This window comes from Phasianus colchicus, chromosome 1, assembly GCF_987193195.1.
Source record: "Phasianus colchicus chromosome 1, bPhaCol1.hap1.1, whole genome shotgun sequence".
Classification (NCBI taxonomy): domain Eukaryota; kingdom Metazoa; phylum Chordata; class Aves; order Galliformes; family Phasianidae; genus Phasianus; species Phasianus colchicus.
Window position 1 is genome coordinate 193,247,476 of NC_143436.1, and position 26,634 is coordinate 193,274,109.

General features: G+C 41.7%; 1 protein-coding gene and 1 long non-coding RNA gene across 4 annotated transcripts in view; one reads left to right on the plus strand and one right to left on the minus strand.

The window, feature by feature from the left end:
* The window catches only part of TENM4 (teneurin transmembrane protein 4), a 750,922-nt gene that overhangs the window by 142,247 nt on the left and 582,041 nt on the right, over window positions 1–26,634 (plus strand). For 2 of the 3 annotated variants that reach the window (XM_090134120.1, XM_031595483.2), the window contains exon 1: window positions 9,771–10,030. The gene's annotated coding sequence lies outside the window, so the exon portion shown is untranslated. Of the gene's footprint in view, window positions 1–1,656; window positions 1,817–9,770; window positions 10,031–26,634 lie in introns of those variants that run through there. The other variant, XM_090134119.1, reaches the window with a different exon arrangement.
* On the minus strand, window positions 932–9,675 carry LOC149920337 (uncharacterized). The gene is made up of 3 exons (XR_016463479.1): window positions 8,036–9,675; window positions 3,355–3,443; window positions 932–1,317 (listed from the first exon to the last, which is right to left on the minus strand). It is a non-coding gene; the product is annotated as an uncharacterized LOC149920337 (long non-coding RNA).

The following is a 26,634-nucleotide window of genomic DNA, read 5'->3' on the forward strand; positions in this document are numbered from 1 at the left end:
CTCCTTTGTGCACTACCATTTAAAGGCATTAATATGACTTTCCTTAATCTGACACAATAGGCTCAGGAAACCTTTTTTGATGGTTTTCTCTGCCCAACCCAATAGGCTAAATTAAATAGCATATTAAAGCTGTAGCATCTGATCCTGAAAATGACTGAGCCCACCCTCTGACCCACTTGCACACTGGAAATTACTGGATCAGGCATGATCAAGTCTAACTGGCAACACAGCCTACATCTGGGGATTTCAGACAAGGATAAAAGATCATTTTAAAATCTGCTATCTAGCAAATCCTCAACTGAATGCCTAAACACCAGTTTCTAATGCTATACTTACTACATATAATAGTGCTACAGTAAAACTTCAGCCTCTGCAACCCCTTTTCAGGACTTAGGAGTGGTGTACAAAAGAGGTTCCATTTTTTAGCTGTTTGGTCCCTGTTACACTCATCATTGCCTAATAGTCTAGAGGATCAACCACTCATTTTATTTACCCTCTTGGATGTAGGTGGTAATTTTTGTAGCATCTCACCTTTGTCATATCCTTTATCCCCTTTCAGTTACCCCCTGGAATGAGAGGTGGGGAATGCAAAGGAAGAGAAAGGTGAAATCATGAAATCATGGAATCATAGAATCATAGAATTGCTCAGGTTGGAAAAGACCTTAAAGATCATCAAGTCCTACCATAACCTAACCATACTACCCTAACTCTTAACAATCCACTGCTAAATCATGTCCTTTTGGAGGGTTATCACATGTAGAATTGACAGGAGAGCAAAATTAGCTGTAGTGGTTACCAGATTTCTCGCAGGAAAGAGGGGAGAATCCTTGGTTGAATCCAAAATCCTGTCTGAAGAGTTGTCGATAAGCACGATAATGCTGCAGGGTGATGCAGTATTGAGATGGGGAGAATAAAATGTTGCTGAAACCAAAATCGCTCACACTGTTTTTGAAATAGTGTTACTTAAAATTTTATTTAAATTTGCACAAAAATTTACTGTGCTCTTGATACTGTGTGTAGCTATCACAGCTGAGAGAATCCTGTACAGTAAAGCAGGCAAAGAAGTTGCCAGAGCACTTCAGAACAACTTTTATTCTACATTTTCCAGTAATCTCATGTGCCTTCAATATTGAAAGATCTGTAATCAGTCTTCTTTCTTCCTTTTTTCCTCTGTAAAAGTTGCTTTAAAAAAAAAAAAATCAGTCCAATTTTCAGAAATTTCACCCACTTCAGAGAGGTATTTTTATGTCTCACGATTTGGAGTTCTTGCAGAAAATTTCCTTACGTAGCATAGCAATCGAAATAATCTTATTTTATCTGAAAATATATAGAAATCGTATAAAAATTTCATTGGAGCTTCATCCCAGGCAAAATAAGTTGTTTGCTTATGAAATTCCATTGCGAAAGAATTTAGCATCCGGTCCTACAAATGTACATGATTGTTTCTTTGTGACCTCTTGCAATGAAGAGAAGAAAAATGAGGAGGGATGTGCAGTACTAGATCCCTTGCTTTTTACATATATATATTCTCCCCTATGGCATTTGAATGATAAAAGACCAATTTCTGCCCTTGCTTAACCTCCAACAGCCCCACTGATTTCCAAATTGTAATGAATGACTTTACAGACCGGAGCCCTTTCATTCTTTCTCTTGCAGATTGAGTGGCTCAACTTGGACAATGGGCTCCTGCCTACATAAGTGCACAGCTGGGATAAAACCACTGATTCTGGGAGATGTGCTCCATCGTGAGTGAGAAACGAATCCGGTCTGTGATATACACATTTTAATGGAGCATAAGCAGGGGAAGAGCATGCAAGTAAGCACCATTTTTAATTCCTTAGCATAGCTTGTGTTTGTACCAGCCCTGACTCATGGTTTATACACATAGGATATGTATTAAATATCGCCGTACTTGCACTGCATGTATCTATTCAAGATAATTATGGCTATTGTAGTGCTGGTGGGACTTACAGACTTTAATGCATTTATCCTCACAGCATCTGATAAAGTAAGGAAGTATTTTTATCTATGTATTATATACAGGATACTGAAGCCTAGATCATTTTTTGCTACACCAGGGAATTGAAACTGGATTTTCCAGGTTGAAAGATAGCACTCAGATTGTTGATCTGACCCGGTGTAAGCAGTACAAATAGGTGCAGAGCATAGCACCTCTTGTAAATTGGGGATACTGAACCACCTGATTGTGATACAGCAGACATGATAAATTGCTTACTATTAAACAAAATGTTTGGGAATTGTATTGTAGCTACGGAGAAGCTGCGCTATTATTAATGATGCACAAGGTATATATCTCAGCTTATTCTTCCATACCCGTATTGACTCTGAAGTGCAAACAATAATACAAACTAGATTTTTGCCTGTAAAACTAACACAATTTGTCTGGAAGTAACAGCAGAAAATGGGAGCAGAGCCTGATTGCTCACTGCTCATGCACAGTGGCATGTTTTCTGACGGAGGTGGTCTGAGCATGGGATAGAGGAAATTCTGATGTTCTTTACCTGTATGCTGAGGATTCATTGGGATGATTTGAGCCCTATAAGATTAATAAATGATGAAATATGCGTGTAAGAAATGGTAGTCGCACTGAGACCTGCTGCGTCATGGCCACAAGCTCATCTTTTTGTTCTGTAAATTCACTTTGCCATCTCGGAGGTCAATGGTTGGTTCAATACATGGAAAGAAGATACCTGAATGGAAGGTGTTGGGGAAGTGGAGGGTTTTATTTTGCTGTTTCAGAGATTGTTCTTAAAGGGGAAAGAAGGTGTCTCCAGTTCAGACCTGTTCTTTTAATAAGACCAGATCTGTCTAAGAGTGAATTAACTGACTTTTCATTTCCCAAGAGCAGCTAGCACATGAATGCATCTATTCATACAAATTTTGCAATTGCACAAACATAAATCTAGAGTGAGTCATTCAAAGTTAGTCAAGATATGCAGCCTTACTGGAGAATAAAGATATATTACAAAGTTGTCTAAAACAGCAGATTTCGTCAGAAAAAGTCTCCTTCACAATGAGAGAATGCCTTGACTATAACTGCGTATCAGCCTTCCAAGTTTTATTTGATCTCAAATATTATTTGATATGATAAAGTATTTCATAGGAATTTAATAGCTTTTCCCATTCACACAGCTATTCTAAATAGGGTCTTATTTGTATCTATCACCTTGGTAGCCAAGTTTCTATATCAAATCCTGAACATTTCATTATTATTAAAAATATAAAAGTCATCTACTTCATCCGTTCTGTATGGTGTGGTGAGCAAAATTGGATGTGAAGTCACAGTGCAGTAATAGAGTAATTATTGTCTGGAGTTGCTTGTAATATACTTACAGCCTGTTGTACAGAAGATGTATTGTATTACAGTTGTTTGTGGCCATTCTGTCATATACAGTGGATCAAGAAGTATTCTCTCCTATCCCCTGGATTAAAATAAAAGCATGCTTTAGATATTTAGAGAGGAAAATATGTCTATGGAAAAGAGTAATTTGATCCTCTGGGCAATTTATACTCTTCTTGACATGATATGCACCTTCCTAATGCAAATCTTCTTCCTCCTTCATAAGATATCTTTGTAATTTCTGGAAAAAAAAGGGTCCTCGTTCTACTTCATTAAAATGGATGAACGAATATCTCACTTGGAGATGGCTGCTTATGGTGTATGCAACATGTTTATATGATACCAGAGCAAGCACTTGAAAAACAGTGGTCCCCCATGAAAGATGTTTCCTGAAACGCTTTCCATGTTTCCTTTCTTTTTTCTTTTTTTTCTTTCATCCTTTCTTTCTTTCCATTTCTTTTCCCTTCTTTCTCTTGTTTTCTTTTCTTTCTTTTCTTTCTTTCTACTTTCTCTCTCTTTCTGAAGACACATTTACAGAGTTGAAATATAAATAATACAGAGTGAAAGAAAATAATAAGGTTAAGGAAGACAGAACAGAGAATAGACTTACAGGACCTCCCATCTAACTGCCTATAAATAATTGCCTTGTACATATTACCCATAACAAAGCATGGTCTCTGGCAGCATTATAAACCTGGATGTCAGCTGCAGAGCTCAGCTGCTGTTTGTAAATGGTCTTAACTGTGCTCTTGATTTTTCTGTGCTGACTGTATATAGTTTTGTTTTATTGGCACTGTACTGTAAGCATATTCTTCACTATGCAAATATAAGAGCTGAGAAGCATATGGGCCGAATCCTGCAACACTCACTCAGGCAAATGTCCAATTCACTTGATGGGAACTTTTCCTGAGTAAGCAGTAGTAGCAGACTCTCATCTCCATCTTATGCCTTTGCTGATTTCTCAGGTATGATAACAGACAGTGATACGTTGTAAACAAGGAAAGGATAAGACCTAGTACTGCAGGTAGGTGCTGAGTTCTGTCCTCCCTATGCCCTGAGATCCAGTGGGATGCTACAAAAGGCACAGACAAGATAGCAGGAGCTCCTCACATCTTTAGCATCCTGCTAGAAATCAGCTAATAAAGTGAAAAAATAATTAAATGTTAACATTGTTCCTACCCTGGTGACCAGCTTATGGTGCTGGTGATGGAGAGTAGTCAGCACAGGCTGACTTAAGCTGCAGAGTGAGGAGGAAGAGAAATTATTGCCCAAAGTATTTGTTAAGAGTCCTGTGTGATTTCTGCCCCCACTCCACTCAAAGACTTTTGGCAAACCTCACATCCTGAAGTGAGAACTTCAGGATTTAGCATCTAGCTCTGGTTCAGCCCTGACATCCATCACACAGCAGTGAGCTCTACACCTTCAGCTGTGCCAAGAGATTCGGCCCCATATCCTGGTCTCTGTATGGATCCACTCTATGGTGACAAGAAATGAATGTGTACTTCATTTCTGAGTCACACATATAGAACACACACATAGGCTCTATTCCTTAATTAACTCCAGTTTTTGTCTACGCTGCCCATAATAGCCAGATATCATAGAATCATTAAAGTGGGAAAAGACCTCTAAGATCATCTAGTCCAACCACCACTGCATACCCACCATGCCCAATGACCATGTCCCTCAGTGCCACATTGGTGGCACTTGAAAACCTGCAGGGTTGGTGACCCCACCACTTTCCAGCCTGTATCAATGCCTCACCACTTTTTCAGAGGATTTTTTTTTCCCCTAAAATACATATTCCTATATATTGGAGAAGCTGGATCTCTTTAATCTAGCAACCACAGGTACCAGAGCACTATGATGCCACAGCACAGACCACAGCTCAAGCCCAACAAGGACCCAAGTTCCACACTGGGGCTGATAAAGCTTGCTAAAGATTGGGCTGTGTGTCTTTTCAGGGCTAATGCTATTCGTAATAGCCAGACTAATGTTAGCAGAGGTCCCCACACCTTCCTTTGTCCTGCAGCCATGTCCTTTCAGCAGTGCCTGATTGGAAACTTAAGCTGCAGCTTTTACGTGCCTCATCCTCATGCACCTTTCAAACAAAATGACTAATTCAAAGAGAGGCTTAAAGGTCAAACCCTCTAGACCTGGTTTTGCAAATCCTTTTGTACGTGGCTTTTTCCCCTGTCTAAAAAAAGCCTATTCTCATCAGGAAATGTTGGTAAAAAGGGTTTAATTACAGAAATCATTTTGCTCCCTATGGAGAAAGCATGAAGAATGGCATATTTCCACATTTGAATTGCACTTTCATCAAGAAAAGAGTGATTTCCCCTTAAGAATGTTCTGGAGGAGTAGAAAAGAGCATTGAACCCTAGGGTGTGTATTATTTTATAGTCTCTGAAAGGCAAATGGTTTCACTTCCATTGATTAAAACATGTGAGTTCTCCTGTCTGCATTATTTCTTGGGGGAAAAAAAAAAAAAAATTAAATAAATCTCTAGCAGAGGTTGCAACCTGGTGCAGCACCTCTTTGCAAAGTGCTTGTCCAACCAACCAAAGAAAAGACACTTCTGCTGAGCTTCTTCAGCAAGAAACCTTTGACCAGAGCAGATGTTGCTACTTTTTACTTGATTAATGGGGAATTCATGACAGGTGTTTTCATAGGTTTGTGGGAGTAAATGGAATCACAACCCAACATCAGGACTATTAAATACTAATCCGAATGACAGCTCCAGGACTTGTTCTCCTTGTCTCCTCAAGCACAAGGTCTAACAGGCTCATGCATGAGTCTTTTCAATCACCTTCTCGTTCCACAGATGTACCTTCTTTATAAACACTGCATAAGCACTATCTGGAAGAGAATTTGACTTAATAGCTTCTGTTCACAAAGACTATTTCAACTGTGACAATCTACTATAGTGCAGGATGCAGGCACAATATGGCAGGCTGGTGAACACTGACATTTCAAAATTAACATCTTCATGAAATATGCCACAAATTGGTATGCAGCACACTTCTGCAACCACGGTAATTTGCTATGTACTGAAGCAGGGGATTTTCCTAAGCAAAGTCATTTTTTTTTCCATTAAATTACTACTGCTTTATTTTATGTTATTATTCCAAGAGCATTATTGTCTAATTCAGTTAACAGGGAAAGGCCAATTACACAAACAGTGCTGATGCTGATCTGTTAACCAGGATGCAAACAATATGCTACTGCACTCTTGGGTTTACTAGTTTCTTTTAATAATGTTGGAGTGAACAGGCAGATCAAATGGAAGAATTTCAAAACTGCAGGAAAGTACTGCAAACAAGGCAGAGCACCAAGAACAAGAGAAAGCAAAAGTTATATGCAATTGGAAGTGAAGATGTTCCATTTCCTTTCTAAAATCAAATGAAAACTGCTCATGTGACTGATTTAGTATTGAACAAGAGAGGGAAAATTGCCTCTTGGCATTTAAATTGAAATGTTTCTTGTTCAGAAATTTTGGAAGCTTGCATACTGTATGATTTTTGAAAGGCTTATACAATTACCATTGAATTTGTATGCAGTCTATTCCTAACAATATATATATTTTTCAATTAAACTTTGCCCTTCCAGGGACCTAAATTACCTTTTTCTAGAGTCTAAATTCCTGATGTGGAATACATTCCACAGGCATTAAGAGCAATGTAGATGTATTTCTTCTTTAATGTGCATGGCTGCAAAGACAGTGAACAGCAGCAGCTATTTTGCACAGCAGACCTTTAGATCGAGAACTCCGCTGTTTAAGTTAATGTTCTGATTTCCCTCTACCCTGATTTCTGAGATTGGACTAAAATACCATCTCCCCTTCATGCCTTTCTCAAAGGCTGGAAATTTTAGGACGAGAAATAAAACCAGAACAGAGCTGAGTTGCACCTGGCTGATTTAAAGATATGACACGAAGAGGATAGTCCCCACGTACCTAAAAGCACTGCATAAAATACTGCAATCCATTATGTTCTGCACTCTTCTTACAATGCAGCTTTAGGGTTTCATCTAGTATCACTCCAATTTAAGCCACGCAGAGATTGGTGCTGCAAAGTTTTGCAGGAGTAAATTTTGAGGAGGGACTTGAAACTGAAAAGTGTGATTTTTAGGTGAATGAGGAAATAATGGACTGAGTGTAAAAAGCAACAGATGAATCCGATAAGGGTAAGTTATGAAGGACTTGCTCAAGGTCAGGAAATGAAATGAAACAATAGCAGGGCCTAACATTTAAAAATAACGCCCCCCTTTCTCCTTTCAAACCACGTTGAATAAGAGCATTAAAAGGATATAATACCCCATCATTACAGTTTAAATTAAAAAAAAAAAAAAACACAAACAAATACTTAAAAGGTAGAAACTGGCAGCATTGATCTTCCTCTCAATGAGGACATAACTTTAAATTATGCAACTGAAATTTTACAGTCCTTCTTCCTGAGAATTTGGCTTAAATTATTAAACAAAACAATTATGCATTATTATTAATAAGAATAACAATAATCTACTGACACCGCTGTGGATGATGTTTCCTGACCCCAAAAGCAAGGTACTGTATAATTTGTCTAACTAGGAATAGGAAGGAACAGACATTTTTTCCTCTTCATTACACGTGCTGAAGCTAGAACCCCGCTGACCCTGGGAAAATAGAGAGAGACTCACCAGAATCAGGGCACAGCAGCACTGCTTCAGGTGGATCTGCTTCCCACCCCTGTCCTTAACCTCATCTCTATCCCACTCCCATGCCAAGGCTTATCACATCCCCATGCCTACCCCACGCATACACTCAACCTATTCACAAGCCCAACTCAGACCCATCCCATGCCCAAGTGCATTCCCATCCTCTGCTTTCTGTTACCTTCAAAGGCCCATGTTCACACTCACATCCACACCCATCTCATCTCACCACCATGTCCATACCCATGTTCATTCTTATGCCCACGTCTATACCCTTCCTGTGTCTCTGTCCATTCCTTTGACATGCCATTCCCATCTCATGCTCCTGTTCATGCTCATTCCCTTCATATACTGTGCCTATCATCATCTCATTCCCATGCCAATTCCATGTCCAGCTGTGTCCAATGATTACTCCCCTACTCATCCTCCCCCCATGCTCATGACATTTATCCTTCCCTTATGCACCTTAGGCCAATGCTATTCCTATGCCATATCCATTCTTTTCCTACGCCCATGTAATCTCCCTACTCATTCCCATGTGTGTTCCCATCTCATGCTCATGCCCAGATCTGTGCATCCCTATCACATGGACTGCCCACACTGGTAACCTTCCCATACTCATATTCATAACCATGTTCATATCTATCTCATGCTCATTCCCTCCTTATGCCCATGTTACACTCATGCCTGTCTCTGCCATGACTATTCCCTTCCTATGTCCACGTCCACACCAACGTCTATTTCCTCCCATTGTCCATGCCATATTCATGTGGGCACATGTCCATTCCCACATCATGCGTGTACCTATGCCCACATCTGTCTCCTCCCCATCCCCATGCCCATTCCAACATTCATCTACTCCCTATGTCCATTTCCTCTATGACCATTTCCATTTCATTCTCCTGCCTACTTCCATTTCCATCACCTCTCCATGCCCACATCAATGCTGCACCCATTGCCATTTCCCATTCATGTTTATTCTCATATTGATCACCTCCCCATTCCCACCTTACGTCCACTCCTTCCTATGTCCATGTCCGTCTTCTCCTCAAGCCCATATCCATTATCTCCCCATGCCCATGCCTATGCCCATGCCAATTTCCATTTCACACTCATCCGTGTTTATCATGTTCTCATGCCCACATCTATGCTCATGCCCATTTCATGTTCATGCTTATTCCCACATCTATCACCTTCCCATGCCCACATCCAACTCCTCCCTGTGCCCACATCCAACTCCCCTGCATGCCCATGCCTATGCCCATGCCAATTTCCCTTTTATATGCATGCCCATGTCCACCACCTCCCCACGCCTGTACCTATATCCATCCCCACCCCATGCCCACATCACAACCCCTTCCCACCTCACACCCATCCCCACCCCATGCCCATGCCCAATCCACCCCAACACCATGCCCATGCCCAAGCTATCCCACCCCACCGCCATACCAAATCCATCCTCACCCCATGCCCATGCCCAAGCCATCCCAACCCCATGCCCAAGCCATCCCCACACCATAGCCATGCCCAAGCCATCTCCACGCCACCGTCGTGCCCACGCCACACCGAGCCGCCCGCGGTGCGCAGCAGCCGGCCGCATGTGTGCCTGTCATTCCCAGCCCGGGAGCGCCGGCTCCTGCCTCCCATTCATGTAACCTGTGTGTGTCTCTCTTTCTCTCTGTGTGTAACAGAGAGAGGGAGAGAGAGAGCGAGGCAAGGAGAGGAGGAGGAGGAGGGGGGGAAGCTTTAAATAAAGCCTTTGGATTGCAGCTGCTTATTTTGGGCAGTCCTACCAGGGACGATTCCTGCCAAGAAAGAAGCTGGACCGGTCTTTTTTATTTTGATTTTGATTTTTGGGGGTGGCGGTGGTGTGTTGCCGAGCTGCCTGCTGAGATGAGCTCCGGTGCCTGCCTGTAGTTGCCCACTTTGGGATCGCTGGACACATAAGTGGCATTTCGCTGGGGGAAGCCTGCAGACATGGTAAGCTTTGCGTTTTGCTCCGAAAAGTGCGTTTCTGTGATCGCCTCCCTCCAGTTTTCCCTTCCCCCTTCCCTCTCCCCACTGAGCAGGCAGGCACAGGGCTTAGGGCTGGGGAGAATCTCCCTGAATCCCTGCCTTTCCCTCCCCACCATCCCTCCCTGTACTCAGCTTGCTTTCCTCCCCTCGCATCTCAGCCCCTGCTGCTCCCTCCGCACAGTTTGCAGCAATTCAGCAGCAGCCCGGAGATGTTGCCAGAGGCTCTTGGTAGGGATCAGACACCCTCAGCCTGAGCAGACCTTGCTTCGGGGTGTGTTTGGGGTGGGTTCTCTCAGCCGAACCCCAAAGCCTTTCCCTCTGCACCCCAAACGGTGCGGCTGTGCTGGGGGAGGCAGCAGTGCAGATGGAAAGGAACTGGAGCAAGGATGCAGCTTTCAAATCAATCGGTGTTATTTATGTAATAGTAAAAGGATGGGGGGGGGGGGGGGAAGAGAAAAAGAGGAAAAAAAATAAAAATAAAAAGGAAGTCCTTCAGTATTTCTCAGCTGCACAAAGCTGCTTTTGCTTTAACTGAACCCTTGCCCTGTCCCCATGTCCTGCGGCAGGGGACTGTGTTGTCGGAGTGTGTGTGTGTGTGTGTGTGTTTACATTTGGATCTGGGCTGGAGTAGGGGATGGGGAAGGGGTCTCCCATTTTCCAGGGGGGTGACTTTGCCTTCAAGACAAATTATGAGGGAATGTGCTTGGCTACAACTTGGCTGACAATTCCGTGTCTCAGGCGTTAAATGTGAAAGCTCTGCTTCTGGCCATGCCCTGCTAGTATTGAGGTTCCCCAAACAGTGTGGTGGTGGGAAAAAAAAGATGCTAGAGTGACTGGGAGAGGTGCAGTGGTTCAGACTCGTGCTGATATTCGTAGCAATTTGCATTCTGAAATACACGTTTTGGCTGCAGAACAGAATAATAACAAACGGCATTTATTTCCTGTTGTTTTTTTTTTTTTTTTATTAAATTATTTTTTTAATTTAAAAAAATGGTCTACAATACTGAATTATTTTACTTTGGAGCAAGTAGTAGTTAGAGTGTGCCAAGCCTTTAAAAAAATAATTAAAAAATTGAAAAGCACTTTGTAGGAGGCAGTATGTATTCACTCTGCCTCACCATGACCACGTTTAGAAATTTGCAGCAGTTATAACCATGTAAGCACATAATTTGGAAATATATATATATATATACATATTTATGCCACCGTCTTCCTGTCTTATGGGACCCTCAGTCTTTGAAATACGATTTTCAGGCAGCCAAAACACAGCTTGCTCAATACTTACTGCCCACATAGACAAGACCTATCTGCACTTTGAATGCATTTACTCATGGTTCTTCCAGGAAAGTTCAATTCGTCATAATTAAAGGGAAAAAAAAAACATTAAATTCATAAATAATCTCCCCTTCCATCTTCATTCTTAACTTTCTGCAGAGAAGTTTCATCTTGAATTTTTAGTTTTTAATTTTTGTTTTCTGCCTTATGTCCCACGTTAGGGGACGGGCAGAAAATGAGGAAATGAGAGCAAAGCTTTCAAGCTGAAAGTTGTCTGTGTGCTTTGCTGGGGGAACTTCTGTAGCGTGGCAGGTTTGTGGTGTGGGGCTTTCTGCTCGAGAGCCTCGAATTCAGGCAGAGCACCTCAGCAGACCCTGAACTCTCCCAACTCCATTTCTTTCAGACTCGCTGACCCTAATAAAATTGTTTGCTCGTAGGGCAGCCCCTCCCCTCTATTCCCAACATGTGCCTCCATGTGTGCCTGCAATAGTCAAGATTTACCATTTACCATGCCATTATGCACTTGTGCCAGCAGGATCTGGCAGGGAGAAGCCCAGGGCAGGGATCGGCCATCGGAGCCCGCACGTATCCCTCCTGCCTCGCTGGGGGAGGCTGAGCCACTGCCTTGTATTTAATTTATTTCATTGGTTTCTTCCGAGCCACGCACCTCCCACTTGGTGTCTCAGCCTGTAGCACTTTCATGGGCTTGGGTGGAAAAAACAGGGCAGAACTGTATATTTGTGTGTGTGTGGCAGGGTTCTTGAGCCATAAAGGTAGGAAGAGGCATCTCTCTCTCTGTTGCACTGTTTTGCAGCGAGGTGAGCCTTCAGAGCAAGGCTCTGCTTGCCGTATGAGACTGTAGGAATTTGTTGTGGCCATGGTGAGCTGCCCTTCTCTCTTTGATCCCCAGCTTCGGTGCTGTTGATCAGTCCTTGCTGCTGTGGGTCCTTTCATGGCCAAGAGGATTCCATGCTGCTAAGATCCCATATAAATGTGACCCCTGGGACAGCATGTGAAGAATATGGTCAGGTTTAGGACAAGGAGGGCAGCATGAGGTCCACGTGAAGATGTTACCTGGGTTGTGTATCCCGTAGACATCAGCATAGGATCTCCTCATGTAGGCTCTGCACCCACAGCTGTGGCAGGGGAGGGAGAGGAAGGACATCTGCACAAAACCTGCTTCAGTTTTCCCTCCCACCCCCTCCCCCCCCCCAAAAAAAAAAAAAAGAAAACACAAAAAAGCACCTTCACTCAAACTGGGAGTTACTGTCACTGAACTAAGAGGGAGTTCTGTTTCTGCAGCGAGTTCTGCCTGTGTCTCACCCTCTCTTCCCCTACATACCTGTGTGCATGGTTACACCTCTATACAAGGGGTAACTTGAGATTTAGCTATCCTTTATAGGTGGGACCTGAGGGCAGATTTTATGTTGGGGTGGAGAAAGAGGGTGTGTGTGTGTGTGTGTGTGTGTGTGTGTGTGTGTGTGCGTGCAGAGGTACTCAGGCTGTATTTTGGCAGGGCAAAGGGATGAGCGAGGCACGCAAGCAAACTTCACAGTTTCCTTGTTTTATCAGCAAGAGGACTTGGATTAGAAAGGCTTTTCTAGGAAAAAAAAAATTGTTTTCTCTGGTTTTAAAGGATGGGAAAGCAGGGAAAAAATAATCATGGCACGAAAAGGGTGAAACTGCTCATCTGGTTTTGGTTGGAAATGAAGGGGAGATCCTCCTTTGATGATTTATTGTGCTACATGGATAGAAAAAGGGATTCATCACTGGTTTCAGTGGGTCTGGGGAAGGAGAGATGCACGCAGAGAAAAGTAGAATATGGAAGCTCTCCTCTCTTAATTTTTTACTTATTTAAATTCAGTACTTTCCTTTTGTTTTGCTGAGCAGATAATAGGCTGGCAAAAGAAAATGTTCTCTTTTGTTTTATTAAGTGAGCAAAGTTTTTTTTTTTTTTTTTTTTTTTTTTGCTTTTGCTTTTGTTTGATTTGATTGGCTTCCCAGGGTGCATAATAACTAAAATGTGATTTCATTCCCTCTACAACAAGTACAATATCCCAATTAAGAGTGTGCGCTCTGATTATTTTTCACCTGCTAGTTTGCCATTTCTCATCTCAGGAGTAAAAAGAGCTCTTGCACTTTAAAACTGCCGAGATGCTTAAGAACACTACTACCCTTTTCCTTGGGAAAGTCATCTCTGGTTCTGTTCAAGTTACCGCTTCACTGCTTCATTTTCTGACAGAATCACCTCCTTGCAAGAAGGAGATCTATGGTCTTACATAACTTGATGTTTCCAGATCAAAAGTTACAAATATTGCAGTAATAGCATGATGAGGGGGATTTGGCAGGATGGATGTTGCACGACAAAAGTGATTTCACATTAAGATTTCAAATGAAGGCCGTTTTAAAAAAATTACTGGGGAAAAAGAAGATTTTAGAAAATGAATAAACAAAAAAAAACTTGCTCATTTGATACATCCTTTAACAGCGCTCTCACTTTTTATCTTATCTCCATAGGCACTTGAGTCTCTGCTTTCTCTTTTTAAAGCAGACCTCCTAAAAAATGCGTAATTGTCATATCAAAAAGCAAAGCAGCTTGAAACTCTCAGATTCGATTCAAAGAGATGAAACTCTGTAAATCAATGTCAATTCGCATGTAAAGTCTGGCTGTTACCTGCCCTGCTACGGGATCCATCAGCATAGCTTATTTTAACTAAAAGTTGAAATGTTCTCTTTCTGCTTTGAACTGTCACATTGGCATTGCTGGGCACTTTGAGGCAGCATCATGCACCGCTTGGCAGTGATTTTGTATGTTCATGGGTCCCTGACCAGCATGGTTGAGAGAAAATCATAAAATATTTATTTTTTTTATTTATTTTAGTATACAATTATATGATTTCTCTCTGCTGTTAGATTAAAAAGGAAAACTTGTAGATTTTTTTTTTTTTTCCTCTGATTAATCACCATAACTTGAGGAATGATGCTGTGGTGTGGCTATAGGACATACATGTATTACTGTTATCTACAGAGGAGGGTCAGATTGGAGATAAGGAAAAGGCTGTGCCCCAGAGGGTGGTGAGCATGGAACAGTTTGCCCAGGGCAGTGGGCACTGCCCTGAGCTGCCAGAGCTAAAGGAGTGTTTGGACACTGCTTTCAGGTTTGATTTTTGGGTGGTGCTGCGTGGAGCCAGGAATTGGAGTCTGTGATCCTTGTGGGTTCCTTCCAACTCACGACATTTTGTGATTCTATGATTCTGTTCTATGATTACTACACTGTGCTGATATTCACAATATTTTCCTCATAATGTATATATAGATTTATTTTGCTGGCTTCCTGGAGAATCTTTAGTGGTGGAGATGAAATCTGAGTAGGAGGGCACGCTCGTTTGTCTCTGTGGAGTGATAAACATTTCCTAAAGAAAGTTTACATTTTTGGGGAAGTTTGAGTCCTACACACAAATGCCTTTATGTCAAATTGCTGTAAACAAAGCTATTTATTCTGTAGGAAGATTCAAACTCCATCATATATATTGCCCTGCTATCTGTTAAGTATCAACAGAGATGATTTCTTTTGATGTAAAGATTCTTGTTAAAGCACCAGACATGGAAATCTGTGTTCTTCCCAGTGTATTGGCAACCAAAAGGAGGAAAATGCTGTATGAAAAGGTACACGGCTGGCAGTTCGCTTTCCTATTCCTATTCCTATTCCTATTCCTATTCCTATTCCTATTCCTATTCCTATTCCTATTCCTATTCCTATTCCTATTCCAAGTAAGACTTGTTTTCTAGGATGTGACACATCTGTGCTTTTCTTAAAGGAGAGAGACAAAAAAGGGGGAAAAGTAAAGAGTTGCTGGCCCATTTAGGCGGAGGAGCTTTTATCAGTCCATTTAAATGGAGATGATTCAGTTAGATCTCACTGATACCGCCTCAGGTTTCAGTAAAGTCGTATTTGCTACAGTCTAGGAAAACCACAGAAGCTCAAGTTCTGCTTCGCTGCTGCAAGGACCTCCGTGGTACTGGTGGCATGTGTGTGATGCAGCCAGCAAGAGCAAACATGGATACAGGAGATGTTTCATTGCCCTTTTTTGTAAGTTTTAGGTGATTTTTCAGTGCAGCTTTCTTAACCCTGAGTAGAAGCTGTAGTGTTTGCCTGTGTTTGTACACAGAGTCTTCAAAATATTCTGGAGGTTGCTTAATGAAACAGACAATAGTTAGGAAATATCAGGATCAAATCCTTAAAATCTGGAATCTAGGGCTGTGTGTTGTGTTTTGTAATGTTGTGTCCATGCATAAAATCAGGCTTGGACTTCTGCATCATACTGCATGGAGGGAGGGAGATGCCAGGATTTAATTCCTAGGAAGAAGTGTCTTCAGTTGCAATCTATCCACATGAAAGCAAAGTCCCAGAGACCACACAGTCATAAAACATATCTTCCCCCGGGTCACCAGGACTTAAATGGCCCAATCCCAAATTTGATAATGGAAAAGTTGCAATATTTTGCCAATTAATTACTTTTGAACCTCTTCTATTTCCTTGGATGCTGAAAACCTCCATCTTCAACTCTCTCATGTAATGAAGAGTTAAGAAGGGAGAGTCTGGTTAGTCAAAAAGTCTTCAGAAGTAGCTGCCAGAAGTGGTTAGAAAAAGACAGTGAGCCATGAGAGTTCCTGTAATGTCATTCCTGCTTGCTGATAGACAAAGCATTGGTTGGTTGGGCTTGGTACAGCACAGATCCCGACAGCCTGGAACAAACAATGCTGCTATTTCTAGAAGATTGCCCTTTGTGCGGACGGGTTTAAGGTGTGATCAGCATTTTGGCATTGGCACAGATCCCTGTGCTAGAAAGCAAAGAGCAATCACAAGAGCAGATCTGAGGATTTGCTCGTGCAGACAGCTGCGGCCAGAGGCTACTTACGGTGGTAAAGCAAAATCCACGCAGACTTTAATTGCTATTGTGGGCAACTGGCATGTAAGCAGGTCAGACTCTGAGCTATCAAAATGAGTATCCAGAGGTTGCAACATGCTTTGTTTCAACACCGTTGCAAAATTTTAGGTTGAAATTACTTGCTCAGTGTTGCTTGTGGTCTCAGGACATCATTTGTCTGTCTTAATCTGAAACATATTCACCGTAATTCCTCCATCCTCTGCTGAGTCACTACAAACCTTCCAGCTCTGCACCGGCTGAGACAGGGATCATAAACCTCATCTTCTCCCTGTTCTCACTGGCTGCATCTCCAGGCTGGTTTGGATAAAACACGATCCTGTGAATAATGACTGCATCATGCTGAAGGCAGAGTCATTAAAGCAACTTTCAGTGTGGTTTGGTTTTTTTTTACGTGGTGGGTGTCCAGCATGGCCTTTTAAATCTTATTATTGATCTGTTAGTCTCTTTTTGGTTAGATGCATTTTTAAAGAAGTCTTCTAAAAACTAGTAGCTTTGTCATGTTGCATCACTTTGGTATTTATACGTGTCAGTGGTTTAAATTAACAGATGGTCATAGCTTGATTTCACAGAGTACTCTGCTCCCCAAAACAGATCCCTCCTGGTCCATACCACTCAATCTGTTCTTCTCATTTGCTGCCTTTTCCAGCCCCATCCTGCAATCCCGGTGACATTCCCTGAATGCCAGGTCTCTTTTCCCAAACTCATCCAGCTCCTTCTGGCTAGGGATGACCACATGGTGAATGTCAAACATGACGAGCGCCTCTGATTTTAATTTTAGTAGTGGGAAGCAGACCTGGCACATCCCAAGGCACAAAGCATCTTGTTTAGTCCCACACAGGTGGAAATGTAAGTGATTGAAGCTGGCAAACATGCACAACTGCACCCAGGAGCACGTATCAGAAGCGTTTTGTCAAAGATGTCTAAAATTGGCCAAGTTTACACAGATTCCCATAAAATTTGTTGAAAGAAAAATAGTCCTCTCCCAGGCAAATTTTGAAGTCCTTCCTCTAAAGTCCTGAAGATCCCAGAGGAGATTTTAGAGAGAAGGCTGAAGGCATTTTTTTTAACATGGGTAAAACAACATATTTTTCCCTAGCCTTGTTCTCAGAATCTGCTGAACTGTTTTGACTGAATTTCTCCAAAAAACTTCAGCCTGAGGCGGACAGCTGGCATGGAAATTTTCAGCCCAAACAATTTGCTTAGTGTAGTTATGAGAAGCTGTGAATGCTGTTTTATTATTAAAACTGCCTCGCTCTTCCTGTAATTGACAGCACTACCAACTTTGCTTTTCCCTAATAAACAGATAACTTGAGATTTTGTTACAAACTAATTTTGTGTTTGTGTGTTTTATATTTTTATATATTGGGAATTTATTATAAAACTGACACATGCATTTCAGCATATGTTAGCAGATGAAATCACAAGCTTCCTGGAAACAAAAGTGAATACAATTAATAGGAATCCCACAAAGCTGCATCAAAGGAGTACAGCATTGCAGGATTTGTAGAATGAGATTAAAAACAAAGAAATCTCAGGAGATGCTGCATTGACAGAACGATCACACAAACTCCCATGTATCCTACATTTGGGTTCATGGTCTTTCTGGCAGAAGAATTCTGCTTTAATATAAATAATATTCTCTTGTAACAGCAGCTGTTATTTGAAATCATAGCTCCCCCTCACCAAAAAGAAAAAGAAAGGAAAAAAAAAAAAAAAGCAACACTCCAACACTCCAAAACTAGAAGTGAAGAGATCAATTTATTCTTTTTGAGATCTTTATTTCCATCCTGTTTTTAACATCAGTACAGATGACTTTTAAAGCTGTAGTTTCACATCAGAGCCAATCTCAGGACCTACTGCTGTGAGGTCCTACATGCCACCTACTCCAGCTCTTCACCTCTCCTCTTCTCCTCCTGTACTTCCACTCCTTCAGAATATGGCTGATCATCTGATTTGATTCATCAGCCCAGCAGAAAACTAGCTCTGTCCTTTGGTGCATTTGTTTTCTGTTGAGTTGGTGAGTTACATGGAGTCAGTATGGTGGAAGCACTTGGAGAGGAGAACGGAGAAAGACCTACATAAAGCCTTTTGGAGGTATTCAGTTTTCAGATTACACCTATGACCCAATATATTTTTCCTTGGTCACCAACTGTTTGCAGAATTTTATCTTATTGATTTGAAAGCTAGACTTCTTCATATTGACATACAGAGTGGACTTTTTCATTGTACTCTTCAATCTTGTGGAGAGTCCTTTGGCATCCTGTTCCATAGGAACTGGAGGAATTGTACTTCATCAATAATTTCTTTTGAACTTTATGTTTAATTGTGGGGGCCACAATATCCTGCAACAGAAAGTTCCAGATTTTAAGGTCATGGACTGAGTGAAAATGCTTTAAATTCACAATTGGATAATTTCATTAGATTACTCTTACACTGTAATTACAGGTATAGTGAATAATTTGAGTTCAGTTCCTCCCACTTTTTGCTGTTCTTGTCCAAGTTCAAAATCGCTACTCCATCACTCCTGGCAAAGTCTTTCCATATTCCTCATCATCTTTGCTGCCTTTTCTCTATCTTTGTTAACTGTACTATGTATTATGAAGATGTGTTGACCAAAAATGCATGTGGTATTAAGACAGGACTGCATCATTAACTTACACAACACCACCATGATATTTTTCTTCCTCTTGTTTTCTATTATTTTTTCTAATATATCCCAAGATTTTTCTTTCATATGTGATTGGCAAGAGCATAGAGCCAGTATTTGTAGAGCACATTCCATAGTGATTCCCCAGCCTTCTTCATGGGTGGTAACAGCTAATTTAGAACCCACATTGTGTATGTATTGTTAGAATTGGATTTCCCTTTATGGATTACTTTGCTTTTATTGATGCTGAGTTTTGTCTGATGTTTTTATCACCCAGCTAGTTACTCAGTATTGTGAGAGGAGGTGGTTGTTTAATGATTGCAAGCTTTGGGAGAAAATCAGAAAGCCTGGCAATGTACAAAGCTCTCATTTTGACTTTTATTCTTGTCCTGGGGGTATTCTAAATAAAAATATAGCCAACAAAATACACTTAATATCAAGCAAGAACAAACAGACTGTCTGTCATGTGACATCTGTCTGTGGCTCAAGTATTTCTGCTTCTCACTGACAACATCTAACAGAGTGCAACCACCCTCTGGATTAGGAACCTTTTCCTGATGCAACTTCATGCCGTTCTCTCAGGCCCCGTCTCTCACCAGAAAGCAGAGGTCAGCACAGCCCTTTCACTCCCTGTGAGGAGCTGCAGGCCACCATAAGGAGCTGTAGCCATTATGAGGCCTCCCCTCATCCTCCTCTCCAGCCAAACAAGCCCTCTGCCACTCTTCACACTTTTTGCAGTCCAGACCCTTCACCATCTTTATAGCCTTCCTTTGGACACTAATAGTTTTATGTCCATGCCCCAAATTTGGAAACTTTAAATACAGCATCACAGAATCACCAAGATTGGAAGACCTACAAGGTCATCCAGTCCAACCATCCACCTATCACCAGTAGTTCTCACTAAACGACATCCCTCAACACAACATCCAGACGTTCCTTGAACACCTCCAGGGTCAGTGACTCCACCACCTCCCTGGGCAGCCATTCCAGTGCCTGACCACTCTTTCAGAAAAGTAATATTTCCTAACATCCAGCCTGAATCTCCCCCAGTGCAGCTTGAAGCCATTCCCTCTAGTTCTATCACTAGTCACACAAGAGAAGAAACTGACCCCCAGCTCACTACAAGCTCCCTTCAGGTAGTTATAGAGTGCAATAAGGTCTCCCCTGAGCCTCCTCTTCTCCTGACTGAACAATCCCAGCTCCCTCAGCCGCTCCTCATAAGGCCCGTGCTGCAGACCCCTCACCAGCTTTGTCGCCCTTCTTTCAACCCGCTCCGGGGCCTCAATGTCTTTCTTGCAGTGAGGGGCCCAAAACTGGACATAGTACTTGAGGTGCGGCCTCACCAGAGCTGAGTACAGGGGGACAATCACTTCCCTGTTCCTGCTGGCAACACCATTCCTGATGCAAGCCAGCATGCCATTGGCCTTCTTGGCCACCCGGGCACACTGCTGGCTCATGTTCAGCTGAGCATCAATCAATACCCCCAGGTCCATTTCCTCCACGCAATATTCCAGCCACTTTGCCCCAAGTCTGAAGCCTGGGGTTCTTGTGGCCAAAGTGCAGGACCTGGCATTTGGTCTTGTTGAACACCTGGCATTTGGTCTTGTTGAACCTCATCCCATTGGCTTCAGCCCAGCTATCCAGCCTGTCCAGATTCCTCTAGGTCCTCGCTACTCTCAGGCAGATCAACACTTCCAGCCAACTTGGTGTCATCTGCAAACTTATTGAGGGTGCACTCAATGCCCTCATCCAGGTCATCAATAAAGATATTGAAGAGGACAGGCCCCAGCACCGACCCCTGGGGAACACCACTCGTGACTGGTTGCCAGCTGGATTTAGCTCCATTCACCACCACTCTCTGGGCCTGGCCTTCCAGCCACTTCCTTATCCAGCCAAGAGTGTAGCTGTCCAAGTCATGGGCTGCCAGCTTCTGCAGGAGAATACTATGGAAGCCTATTGTCAAAGGCTTTGTTGAAGTCTAGGTAGACTACATCAACAGCCTTTCCCTTGTCACCAGATGGGTCACTAGGTCATAGAAGGAGATCAGGTTGGTCAAGCAAGACCTGCCCTTCGTGAACCCATGCTAGTGAGGCCTGATCCCCCGGTTGTTCTGCACATGCTGTGTGATCTCCCACAAGACAATCTGCTCCATAGCCTTCCCTGGCACCAAAGTCAGGCTAACAGGCCTGTAGTTCCCCTGATCCTCCTTACAACCCTTCCTATAGATAGGAGTCACACAGGCTAGCCTCCAGTCTTCTGGGACCTCACCAGTCATCAAGGAGCGCTGATAGATGATGTAAAGCGGCTCAGCTATCACCTTCACTAGTTCCCTCCGCTCTCTTGGGTGAATCCCATCCGGCCCCATGGATTTGTGACAGTCCATTTGGAGGAGTCGTTTTCTGACTGCTTCCTCCTGAATTGGAAACAGGAAATGCCCTCCTGTCTATGCTTTTATCTCAGAAGAAAATGAGAACAGGCAAAGCTACCTCTTGTTACTTAAAGCTCTATTTGTTGGTGCTTGGGTCCACCCAAACAGCTGCAACTTTAGGGCTGGGGTTTCATAACTAATTATCTCTGTTACTCTGTATAGATTGGAGGAATACACAAATGACTCATATGGCAGCTACAGATCTTGCTTTCAACCCTGTGTACCCCTCATATGCTTTAAAATCTCATCCACTCGTGGTTCCCTGTGCCAAACATCACTGGGGAACAACACTGTTGTACACCTGCATCACCTAGTGTTTTATTATTTTATAACTTCTGCATAATTCATATTTTGTAGAAATTTATGTTTTTACTTTTGTTTCTGATGTCTTCTCCCAAGATTACCAGGCAGCAAGTGTCTAGCTGATAAGGTGCTAGCAGGAAAGAAGGGGAAATAAAAGCTGATAATATGGAGGAAAAGTGAGTAATTTGAGGAGATGGCACTGGGGGGAAGGAAATGCAGAAAGAGCAGGCTTTGAGGGTCTTTTGACTTCTGTTCTCATGCTAGAGCTCTTTACATTGTGGCAAACAGTGCTCTGCTGTCCTCTGTGCAGTGAAGATTGCTGTATATTTTTTTTCTCTTAGAGCGTGGAGGGCTGAAAATTACATAACATCTCTGCTGTGTCTGCAGTAGTAGTTAAATATATATATATCAGGATGGTTTTTACTTGTCAGCTGTTGGTTTTTTTTTTTTTTTTTTTCTCAAATCCAAACTCAGCAAAGCTGTTGGTCAAATGAGTGTGTATTGTTGTGCAGGTGCAATTTCTTCATTTGGGGGTTCATATTTGTTCATATTTGGGAGTTTGCACTTCAGATGTCCCTTCCAACCCCTACAGTTTTGTGATTCTGTGATTCACCAATCCATCCTCAGGATTTTTTCTCTGTCCCTTCCCCTGTTCAAATGAAAATACCTTGAGTTAATTTTACAGTCATCACAGAGACTATATGGTAGTTGGCCTTGCATCATGTTTCCTTAAATATTTCATGAAGGTCTTTTTATAAAATGTGCAGTGCTCTTGCAGACTAAGTATTTGAAGTGGACATTCTCAGTGACAAAGATTTTTAGAGATACAAAAACTGATCATACCCAATTTCTCTTGAATCCCAAAACACTGAAGCACTTTAACCTAAACTAGGGCTAGATCCAAGGATCATTACTGTTAATTCAAAGTCTCCTGTTGGTTTTAATGGGCTCTGGATCAGACTTTTTAACTCCTGCTGTGGAAAAGTGCTGGTTCCCTTATTGCAGAAACATGAAATGGCCATGAAAACTCAAGGCTTGTTTGGAAATTGATGTCATTTTGAATGCTGGACTAATTGACTGTGTGAGGCTGGGAGGGTGATGGTTTTGGGAGATATTTGATGTTTCCAAGTCAAAGTTCCTATAATGAAAACATGTAGAGTGGTGTTTTGCAACTATTTTTATACCTACATCAGACTTGATGTTAGTGGCTTTGAATTATTTAATGTTTTTCTTCCTCAGCTGTCCTCTCCAGTGAGTTTCCATCACAGAGCTGCAGGAATTGTATATGAAACAATGCAGGCAGCCTGGTATTGTCTGCTCTTGGGGGGGTAGGGGAGGGGAGAGAGTGTTGCCTGTTTTTGTTTTGTTTCATTAATTTAATCCTATTTTATCCTTTCTGTAGCTGGTTTGAGGGACATCAGGCCAAGGTACTAAATCATACTGACCTGCATGGACTAAAAATGAAGTACATGCCAGCTAAGACATAAACAGGGAGTTTTCTGCTTAAACCGCTGAGCGCTAATGTCTGTCACATAGGAGAAGCCAACTATTTAACATTCAGTCCATTCAAAAAGCATTATTATGTCCCAACGGTAATTTAAAACCACATCTGTTAGAACCATATGTGGGGGAAGTATACCTTTTTTTTTCCCCTGCTTTTTTTTTTTTTTTTTTTTTTTAATAAGTCCCATGTTATACTGCTTATGGGGTTATCTTCTTGTTGGCCTCTTTCAGAATTTCAGACTGACAGCCATGAAATGCCTGGAACAAAAGAACTAAGTGAATTGAACTCTTATCTTTTTCTCTTTGTAATTAATGTGTGGGCTTTACTGACTATCTGCAAGTAGACCTCCAGCTTTGAAAAGAAACCTACAGATTAGGATCATGCCTCATGCACTGTTGTCTATAACCTGATATTTGTTGTTCTATCTGAGATATTGGATATTTCACAGATTTCTCCTTGCTGTTATTCCAGCTTTCCATTAACAATATATATGACCCTTGAAAATAGCTCTTTAAAGGTGTCAGAGCATTTAATTTTTACCTTGTGGAATTGCCATTGGATTATTCCATCCCTGAAAACAGAAGATTACATTTTGTTTTCAGAACATCCTATTATTGGTACTAGCTGGTACTAACTTGCATAATTTTGAGATCCTTAAACTAACTAGTGTTAATTGCATGTCTAAAATGGCTAGTAGAAGTTGGCAGGGTCAAAATGTCTGCTGTATCTTCCTCATTATGTGGTGCAGCAAGTGGCCAGTCACTTTGCCACTGAATGGGACATACTTTTCCCTGTCTCTGCATACTGAAACCCTGATTCAACCCAGCTGCACATGTACCCCTGAGAGAATTGCTTTGAGAGAGGGTAACTGGTGACAGTTGAACCTTCAGACTTCAAACCTGGAAGATAAAGAATGTCCTTATTACTTCTATCTGAGGAGGGTCTTCAGTAATATCTGGACAAAGTTCCCAAGTGGCTGGCAAGCACCAACTTTCTGTTCAAGCTTGTTCAGGCCATGGATTGTGTAGTGGTAGAGGACAATTCCATTATATTCTCCCTCAGACATCCAGCTTTGGAAGTTGATGACACACAGAGAATTATGTTTCAGTTACGATGGTCAGCCTGTATGATCAGCTACTAGCATTCAGGCTGTGATCCCTTTTAACAGCCTGTTTTTAACTAAAATTGTGCACGTTAAGTAATTAAGTTACAGACCTCTAAGAATCCAGGCTAGCTCACTAGACTACACTTCTGTAATAAACAGCAAGTAAAAAAAACCTGCTTTGCTGTATGTACAAATATAGAATGCTTAGTCCTGTGGAGAGACTCAGAAATCTTGGCCCTTCCTTGAAGTCATGAGTTTCTGCATAATAGCATACATGTGTTTTTAGTATCAGCCTTTTTACTGTTTGTCCTTCTCAAATAGGATGAGTATCGCAAAGAAAAGTAATTAGAAAGTAAGTAGATAAGCATGGAAGTTGTATCCACGATCCTCCATTCAGGAGCTGCACATCTTTCCAGTGGCATTTACAGCATGGCATATTGTGCGTCTCCCTCCAGCTGTGCTTTAAGCACGGAGCAATGAATTTCCTAGCTAAAGAGGATGTTAGTGATCCTGATGCACAGAGCACCTGACGACTGAAGAGTTAAATATGCAGCTATAAATAGCATGCCTACTTTGATGGGATACATTGTATTGCAATTTTAGTTCTAATTAAAGTTTGGTTGTAGGCATGAAATATCTCTGTCTTTCAGAAACGTGTAAATCTCTGAAATTAAGCAGTTTTTTTTGTCAGAGTGTTTTGGCACAGTTGTGTCGTTGCATACAAAGTTTTATGAGTAGGAATAGAATAAAGACGGTTTTGCATGTCAATGAGCAGCATTGTTTGATTCATTTTGGGTTAATCAAGTGCTCAAGTTAAATATGAATGCATTAATTTTTTCTTGGTTTGAAAAGAAAATCCAACAACTTATGCCTTCCTATAGTGAATGTGATGTTAAAAATATTTTTGTTGGGTTGATTGTTTCCAGATAAATAGGAAAGTAGCTGAAAACAACAACAACAACAAAACCTCTTCAATTTGATTGATGTGCAAGGAAAATATGGTAAAAATGAAGAAAGCTACAAGAGAAACAACACATTTTATATTTTTGGCACTTTGTATTTCATTATTCCTACACCCTGTCCTTGTGTGATCCCCAAGCACTTGATGGATGAGAAAGATAATTGTTGATCATTTCATGAGACTCTGCCAGTAACACATACCAAATATAATTAAACCTCCAATTTAATGCTTTTAAATGCGTTTTTCACCAAATATGACAACCACTTCTCTGTCAGAACAGGAAGAGGGGAGGCATTTCATTTTCTTGGCACACTTATTGTCACATGGTGTTTTCAGAACAGTTCTACCTCTTTGCTAGATATTTCACCTTTGAGATTTCATGGAAGTCATTCTGGAACTTCAGCATAACTGCTACAAATGATATTTTGCTTGATAGGTTTCTTTGCATTGGTGAAGCTGGCCCAGCTCCCAGTCATCCCTGTCTGACTAGGGAACACAATGCTAGACTCCTACAGCTGCGATGCCAAGCAAAGGAAGCTTAATGCTGTTCATCTCTGATTTTAACCCTCTGCCTCTGGTGTGTATTTCTTGGAAGAAGCTATTTAATGCCAAGAAAGGAAAAAGAAAAAGATCACCATCAACTTTAACACATCTGAGATCCTATTCAAAAAGAGAGCAGACATACAGTAGACATTGTCCTTTCTCTAATAAGTTAGAAAACTCAAGGAAGTATCATTTTGGAATGACAACAGTGCTATCCTTGGCCTGAGGGACCACCTGTAAGGGAAAACAAGGAAGAATGACAGATTGATATTGAAAGTTAACACCTGATGGGCAGTCTGTGTGGTCTGTCCATGGCTGCCCAGAGCTATATCCTGCTGGGACATGTAGCATGATGCACTTTGCTCTCTCCTTGAGCATAAGGGCATGGTCCATTAGCTGGCACTTGCTTTTACAGCATATGTGCTAGACAGCTTGAGTGGGAGCTGGACAGCCCCTAGACTGCAGATAGCATCCTGCTGGGCAAGTTAACTATCTTTTTTCTGTCCCAACTTCTTGACTGTGATAGAGACAACTCTTCCTAGCTTCTTCAACTTCTTCATTGCAGCCCTCCTTTTCCAGCTCCCTGTGCTTTAATGCTGGGTGGACCTTAAATTTAAACATACATATAATACAATTTTGAATGTCTTGATTAAATTATATGCAGCTGTAGCTACATGTTAATAAGTTACATCGGTAAGTGGGTTAAAGGATGGAACACTAGAACTTCTGACTGCAGCTCTGTTTTATGACCCAGGACAAGTTGTTTGCATTTTTGTCTCTTAATTTATCTGTCTGTAGAAGAAGTTTTATAATAACTTCCAAGTTATTTCCTCTTTGCCAAACCGCTTAAGTA